This window comes from Pan paniscus, chromosome Y (assembly GCF_029289425.2).
Source record: "Pan paniscus chromosome Y, NHGRI_mPanPan1-v2.0_pri, whole genome shotgun sequence".
Taxonomy (NCBI): domain Eukaryota; kingdom Metazoa; phylum Chordata; class Mammalia; order Primates; family Hominidae; genus Pan; species Pan paniscus.
In genome coordinates this window covers 28,386,248-28,394,770 of record NC_073273.2, presented here as the reverse complement: position 1 = coordinate 28,394,770, position 8,523 = coordinate 28,386,248, and the positions used below count along the sequence as shown (strand labels likewise).

Sequence of the window (8,523 nt, the reverse complement as noted above, 5' to 3'; positions counted from 1 at the left end):
TATCATGAAGGTACTGGGTCCAGCAATATGACACAATACCCCCTGAGGGGAGGCTCCAGGCAACAATGTAACATTACCTAAGTGAAGTGCCCAGAGAGATGTTTCAATGCCCCTGGTGGGTAGGATTTTGAAAAACGAGAAGTTATAGAACCTAGGGGCCAGTCCGAGCTATATGTCACATTCATCTCCAAGAAGGAGCCCAGACATGAGAGAAATGTCACATGATGTAGGTACTGGGCAAAGTAATATGTCACAATCCTTACTGTGAGCAGGCCCTAGAAGTAGAGAGTCACATAGTCTAGATCATGGGCCCAGAGGTATTTGACAATGACTCCTGTATGTAGGGACGAGGCAGAAGAATCACGTCACCCGTGTGCTGTGCCCAGTTATAAGTCACACTTCCTTCTGTGGGCATGACCCAGGCAGGGAGAAGTCACATCATCCCACTGCTAGACCCCGAGATATGTCACAATCTCTCTTATGGGCAACGCTCAGGTAAGAGAGGAGAGTCATATCAAATAGGTGATGGACCCAGAGGTATTTTACAATGCCTTCTGTGAACTCGATCCAGGCAGAAGATTCACATCAATATCAACTTGGTGCTAAGCCCAGCAACATGTCACAATCCCTTCTGTGTAAAGGGACCAGGCAGGAGAAGAGAATCACATTACCTGGCTGATGAGCACAGAAATATATCACAATGCCCCTGTAAGGCAGGGCCCAGACAGGGGAGTTACATCGCCTGAGTAGTGGACCCAGCAATATAACACAGTGTCCCATATGGGCAGTGTGCAAGCCGGAGAGTCACATAACCTGGGTGCGAGGCCAAGCTATATATAACAACGCTTCCTGTGGGCAGCACCAAGGCAGAAGAGGAGACGCACATCACCTGGGTGCAAGGTCTAGCGATATGTCAAAATGCTCACTGTGGGCAGTGCCAAGGAAGAAGAACAGAGTTACATCCTCAATATGCTGGATCCAGCAATATGTGAATATCGCATCTGTGGGCTGGGTCCATGCAAGACCGTCAAGGCACTCAGGTGCTAGGCACTGGCAAATTTCACAATGAAAGCTGCAGAATGGTCCAGGAATCAGATTAACAATCCCACAACTGTCTCAGTTGTAGGCATGACATTCAACATCTCCTGTATGTTGGGTCTAAGCCCACGAATAACCGTCTCAACACCAGACTGGATTTGTGTATGAGAACCTCAATTCCTCCGCAGACTGACCTGTGTTCCCGTGAGAGGTTGACAATAGTTACTGTTGGCTGGGTGTGCATATGAGTGTCACAATCTCACCTATGTGCTCGGCCCAGTTAGCACGCTCTATGTACTACTCAATGGCCCTATACAGTATGAATGAGAGTTGTAATCAACTTTGAGACCTTCCTAATGGTAGGGACCCAAGATCATACTTGTAGCATTAAGCCCAGGTATGAGAGTCAACATCATTACAATTAACTAGGTCAGGATAAGAGAGTCCTCCCTTGCCTATAAGCTGGGTTTAGAAATGAGCCACCATTTCAACTCTGGTTGAATGTTTATATATGAACACGGGCCTAGCACCAATGTGATGTGAGTCTTTGGCCTAGACACTTCAAGCAGGAGGCAATGTGACATATCTCTGGGCCTATCAACTATTTGATGGGACCTTCCTTTTTCACCTGAGATTTCCCCACAAGAGATGTGACATATGTCTAGACCCAGCACCTGGGTGATGTGACTCTCCTTTATTGACTGAGCCCTGTGCATTTTGGGTATTCTGACGTATCCCTGGACCTAACTTCTGGAAGATAAGAAGATCCAGCATGGGCCCTGCCTAAAAAGTCTCTTGTGACAAATTTCTACATGAATCATCTTGGAGATTTGACTCTTCTCTCTTACCTGAGCTTTGCCCATAAGAGAGATTGTTAAGTACCTCTGCAGCAAGCACCTAAATGCTGTGGCTCTTCTTTCTTGCCTGGGTCATGCTCACAGATGAAAGGGTGGCTTATCGCTGTGTCCAGCACACCAGTTATGTGATTATGCTGCTGGATCTCTGCTCACAGGAGCCATTGTGACATATCCCTGAGCCCAGAAACTATTTAATACGACTCTCCTCAATGACCTTAACTTTGTGCATGGGATAAATTGTGACATGTCTCTGGATCCAGCACCTAGGTGATGTGACTCTCCTTTTCTACATGGGCTATGCTTACAAGAAGGAGGCTGACTTATTGCTGTGTTGCCAACTGATGTGATACCTCTGTTCTTGTCTTCGTAGTTTTTAAGAATTTAAAAAAGAGACACAAAGAAAAAAAGTACAGCATAATTTATTGGAAAAGAAAATATTTGAAAGTTAAGTGCAGAATACAGTACACCCTGAGAGAGATATTCCAGGGTGGGTTGCTCATAAGAGTGAGACAGCGTGGATTGTCGCTGGAGAAACCCCTTTATGGCAGTTTTACATTATTGTTAATAAGGAGGAGGGAAGAGGAGTTGCTAGGAAGCATGTTCTGAGTGGTATTCTGGGTGCACATGCTCAGTAGCTGTACATGCTTGTTCATATGTTGCATGTCTCGTTAGCATCTTAGATTTCCACCCAAGAGTGTATTTCTGTTTGTTTGTTTGTTTGTTTGTTTGTTTGAGACAGAGTCTCACCGTGTTTTCCAAGCTGAGGTGCAGCGGTGTGATCTCTGCTCACTGCAACCTCTGCCTCCTGAGTTCAAGCCATGCTCGTGCCTCGGCCTCCTGAGTATCTGGGATTACAGGCATGCACCACCATACCCTGCTAATTTTTGTATTTTTAATTGAGACGGGGTTTCACTATGTTGGCCAGTCTAATCTCGAGCTTCTGGTTTGAAGTGATCCATCTTCCTCAGCCTCCCAAAGTGCTGAGAGTAGAGGTATAAGCCACCGTGCCTGGCTAGGCGGTGTATTTTTTTGCTATTAAAATAAGCAAAATTTAAGTTTGAGGACAGGTAAAATCAAAATGCACATGCTCTCTAGAACAGAAAGTCCTTAATGAGGATAGCTTTGCTTGAATAAGCCCAATTACAATGCGAATGCTAAGGCTTATTGTGTTGGCCGTACAGTCACCATGGTTTCTGTATCCCGAGATCATGGTCATTTTCTGGACTATCTATTCTGCCTCAATTTCCCCCTAAGAGATTTTAGGGCAATCATCTTATTGGAGGTTGAGGGGTTAAGCCACTTTTTCTGGAGCTGTTTCCTGCTGAGACGGGTGTTACTTCTGCCTAGCCTGGGCCTTAAAGTTTCTTCCTGTGTGATCTAACTGGGTGTAAACAACATCATTCACGGAGCCAGTGGGCAAGATGCTGGCAGCCAAAGGTTGAAAGCCTTGCCAACCATCATGCAAACATGGAGCTGCTGCAAGCAAGAGAGCAAGAAATCAGTTAACATTTTAAACAAAATTGGAATAAAAGTAAAAGCTGAAAGTATAATAATGTCTGGTACTATTAAAGAGAGCAAGGCAGGCAATGGACATTGCTTGCATGTTCCCATGGAAGTTCCTAGAGATTCAATTTTGTCTGCCTGGGTGATGATATTATTAATATTGTCTTGGACTAAACCAGACTGATTGATCTCAAAAAACAGCATTCTTCTTTTAGATATAAACATGTTCCTCTTTGCCTTGCTAGGAGAATATCCCAGGCTCTTTGGTTTTGTTGGACTACAGTGGCCATAGAGTTCAGATGTTGTTGAAGTCTATTGAGGCCCTCTGCTGCTCGTTGGGGATACATTAAGATTTTCTGAGATAGTTTGTACTGGATTCCCAAGGATCCACCTTATGGTGACATTTGTGCTGCAAAAGTATTCTGCATTAAAATGGTGAAAGCAGCAAAAGTTTTAAGTCTTTACTATTTTTTGCCAATAAGAAAAAGTTTTGTGCAGCTATGTGGTCAGCAGTCATTGGGTCCATTTATGGATGGTGAAGTTGAATTGTGGTCAAAGTTAGAGCCTAGAAGGCTTCAGTAAATGCGCTGTAGTTCTCTGAGAGCCATCAGAGCTGTTGCTTACATTGGATTAGATCATTTATTGAGAAGAGAACAAACACTCTGATGGTCCTCTCTCCATTTGGTACTTTCTGTAAGGGAATCAAATTATCTGGTCCTGCATGGTGTGAAGCTCCACTGTGAGTAACTACAGATGGGCTGGTCTATATTGTACCTGGCAAAGGCCGAAAGAGGAGCATAAGGAGGAGATGAAACAAGCTTAGATTCTACAGAAGACTGATAGTGTGGGGACGCTGGGGATTCTAAAGGAGGTGTAGGCCTCTGAGGGCCCCTATCTGGAGCTGGTATTGGGCTGTGGTGTCTGGGGTCCCTTACCCTTAAAACAGATGATCTTCTAATGGTTCTGAGGGGCTTTGTGGCTTACTAGGCTTTAGCCCACAGGTGCTGCGTAGAGCTGGGTTTTGTTGTCAGCCCAGAAAGGCTTGCAGATGGGATACTTCAGACCATTTTCCCTGATTTCTACAGAAAAGATCTAGCTGTAGAATGGTGTTAACGTTCACAGTCTCATTCTCCAGCCATGTTTCGTGAACTAATCTCTATGCAGGCTAAATAGTGTTACAAAAGAAGATAATTTTTTTTATTCATCTAGCCAAAAGCTGTTTCAATTTTTAAATATACATCCCAGGTGTGTTTCAGTGTCAATAGAGGAAGTGACTCCCATGGTGCTGAGAGAATCCTGCAACGAGAGAACATGTACTAAAGTCCAGGAGACTATGGGCATCCCCATGGGCCAAGTGGAAGCACCAAGGTGTCCAGTGCATCCCCTCGAAACCCCATTAACTGAAGCTCTAGGAGGTCATAGGCATTTGCCATACACCGTCCTATCTCACCAGCGGTGGACATCTCCAACCCTGCCGAGATGACCCCCACTGCTCGCTAGGGAGCAGATGTCTGGCTGACAAGCCTTTCCCTAATTCACTGGCTTGCCATTTATGATGCCCAATTATAACACTTGCAATGCTCAGATTTAAACCCTACGACTGGGCATCTACATGACTGTGCATCTTTTGTTCAGCAAAGAAAGACTGTTGAAGAACAATTTCAAGGAGCTGGGAAATCCATAAAGCCTGAAGGGACAGGGTTTCCCCAGAACGTTAGTGAAACAGCGCTGGAACAACCAGCGATAGTTACCCAGGTAGTCTGGAAGTGCCATAGTATTCACTGCGAGTAAAATGAAAGTGAAATTAATGAAGCGGACAGACATCTCTCCGGGCCATGGCACAAGAAATGTTGATGGCTGATGTAATACCTTGGTTCTTATTTTCTTAGTTTAAAAGAATTTAAACAAGAAACACGCAGCAAAAGAAGTACCGCATAGAGTAATTTATTGCACACACACACACAAAAGAATACTTTGAAAATTAAGTGCAGAATAGACGGTACATTCTGAGAAAGAGATTCCAGGGCAGCCTGCTCATAAGAGTGAGACAGCATTAATTGTTACTGAAGAAACCCTCCTTCTGGGACTTTTACGTGATTATTCATAAGAAGGTGGAAAGAAGTGTTATAGGAAGCAGGTTTTGAGTCGTTTTCTGGATGCACATGTGCAGTAGCTGTACATATTTGTGCATACATTGCATGTCTCATTAGCATATTAAGTCTCCACCCAGGAATGTGTTTTTACTATTAAAATGAGCAAAAGTTCAGTTTGAGGATAGATAAAATCAAAATGCACATGCTGTCTAGAAGTAAAAGTCCCTAATGAAGATAGCGGGTTTCAAAGGACCCCAAGTGCTCCACATCTTAAATGTCGCTCCAACAAACCTGGAACACTATCTGTTCCTGAGAGATCAGGTCCCATCTGTGTTTCTGAGACACTGGCAAGTCAGGCGTGACTTGAGATGAGACTGATGAGTTCAAGCGTAAAATGCCTAAATAATCAGCAGCTTCAGCTTGCATTTTGGAGCTTGTCCGCTTAAATGGGTGGATGAAAATGGCTCACAAGTCTCACTCCTCGGAAATGGGGTCTTCTCCTTTGCTCTTAGCAGATTTTGTGCCACCCAATAATTAACCTTCCTGATGCCTTGACTTTCACATTCGTGAAAAAGGCGCCATTGAGAGTGACATTTCCAGGGAGGCACAGACGTTGTCACCCCCTGCAGAGTTCTGAAGCTGTTCATAAGCAGGCCACGTGGAAGATTTCTCTCAAAAGCTGTTGAGCATGAGCTCTGGCTAGAGTAAAAAGAGGGCTGCGGCACAATGGACAGTGTCTCAGACATCAGGACAGTTTCCACAGAAGTTTAGGAAAGAAGGCAGCGCCCTGGGCTGCAGAAGGCGCAATGCTCTGGAAAGAACCCTGGGTACAGCTGAAAGAAGAACCTGAGAAGGATAGGGCCAATCGGTTGAGGACAACCCGCCTGATTTGGGCAAAGGTAAGGTGTCTACGTAGGGTAATACCCTTCTCAATGCTCAGCGCAGACCTGTCCTCCAGGTCCACCTCTGTACTCATTCTCCTTGGCAAAGAGTCGGCATAGCATAAGAACTCAGCAGTGCTTTGCACACCGGGAAGTCCACACCCACACCGCTCTCTCCCTCCCTCCAGGGCTATGCACCCCGGTTCTTGGTACATGCTGGGATTATATTTCTGAAGCCTACCGACAAACAGGCTGAGAGCAGTTAGTTAACAGACTACAGCTCCCAGCATATTAGGTGGGGCGTGTAGCACTCTGCCCCTTCTTCCAGAACTGTGCCTCGCCCCGGAGACTGGCGCATGCTGGGATTCTAGTCCTGTAGCCCTTTGACCAAAGGGTTGGGAGTGTTTATGAAAATACATCTCCCAGCAAGCCTAAGGACACGCATACCGCCCCGCCTCTTTCTCCACTGACGGGCCGTGTCCCTGACCCCAGTGCATACCTGGTATGGTAGTCCTGCAGCCCTGTGATGAAAGTTCTGGAAGTCTTTATGAAACTACATCTCCTAGCAAGCAGAAGGAGGTGTCCACAGCCTAGCCTTTTCCTCCAGTAATGCGCACTGTCCCTGAGCCGGGCGCATGCTGGGATTGTAGTCCTGCAGGCCAGTGATGAAAGTTCTGGGAGTGTTTATGAGACCGCATCTTCCACCAAGCCTAGAGAGGCGCGCACAACCCTGCCTCTTCCTCCAGTGACGCACACTTTCCCTGAGCCCGGTCCATGCTAGGATTGTAGCGCTGCAGTCCTGTGACCAAAGGGCTGGGAGTGTTTATGAGACTGCATCTCCCAGCAAGACCAGCCAGGCGTGCAGAGCCTAGCCCCTTCCTCCACTGATTAGCGCACTCTCCCTGAGCCCGTTGCAGGCTGGGATTGTAGTGCTGCAGCCCAGTGACAAAAGGGCTGGGAGTGTTTATGAGAATACATCTCCCAAAAAGCATAGCGAGAACAGCACAGGTCCACCTGTTCTTACAGTGACGCGCGCTGTCCCTGAGCAGGGTGCATGCTGGGATTGTAGTCCTGAAGCCCTGTGACCAAAGGGCTGGGAGAAATAATGAGACAACATCTCCCAGAAAGCCCAGCAAGGCGCTCACACGCCTTTCTCTTCCTCTAGTGACGCGGACTTCCCCGGCGCCCCGTGCATACTGGAATTGTACCCCTACAGAGATGTGATGAAAGGGCTGGGAGTGTTTATGAGACTACCTCTCCCAGCAACCCCAGCGAGGCGCACACAGACCTGCCTCTTCCTCCAGTGACTAGTGCACTCTCCTTGAGCCAGAGGTATGCTGAAATTGTAGTGCTGCAGCCCTGTGACTAAAGGACTGGGGTAGTTATGAGACTGCATCTCCCAGCAAGCCCAGCGAGGCACGCACAGCTCCAAGTCTTCCTCCAGTGACACACACTGTCCCTGAACCCGCTGCATGCTGGGATTGTAGTCCTGCAGCCCTGTGACGAAAGGGCCAAGAGTGTTTTTGAGACTACATTTCCCGGAAGACCTAGGGAGAGGCACAAAGCCCCGCATCTTTTCCCCGTGACGCATACAGTTTTTGATCCCGATGCATCCTGGGATTGTAGTCCTGCAGCCCTGTGACAAAAGGTCTGAGAGTCTTTATGAAACAACATCTCCCAGCAAACGCAGCGAGGTGTGCACAACCTTCCTCTTGTTTTCCAGTGACGCGGGCTGTCCGTGAGCCCCATGCATGCTGGGATTGTAGTCTTATAGCACTGTGACCAAAGGGCAGGGAGAGGCCATGAGACTACATCTCCCAGGAAGCCCAGCAAGGCGCACACTGCCCTGCCTCTTTCTCCTTAGACTAGCGCGCCGTCACTGAGCTGGGTGCATGCTAGGATTGTAGTCCTGCAGCCCTATGACCAAAGGGATGGGAGTGTTTATGAGAATACATCTCCCAGTACGCCCAGGAGGTGCACACAGATCTGCCGCTTCCTGCAGTGACTAGCGCACTGTCCCTGAGCCGGGTGCATGTTGGGATTGCAGTCCTGGATCTCTGTGACCAAAGGGCTGGGAGGGTTAATGAGACTACATCTCCCAAAAAAGCACAGAGAGAAGCGCAAAGCCCTCCCTCTTCCTCCAGTGACACG

General features: G+C 47.3%; 1 long non-coding RNA gene across 1 annotated transcript; it reads right to left on the bottom strand.

The window, feature by feature from the left end:
- Positions 1 to 5,326: 5,326 nt before the first annotated feature.
- LOC134729858 (uncharacterized) lies at positions 5,327 to 7,278 on the bottom strand. Its single transcript, XR_010111355.1, has 2 exons — positions 6,872 to 7,278; positions 5,327 to 6,337 (listed from the first exon to the last, which is right to left on the bottom strand). It is a non-coding gene; the product is annotated as an uncharacterized LOC134729858 (long non-coding RNA).
- Between the last annotated feature and the right edge of the window lie 1,245 nt (positions 7,279 to 8,523).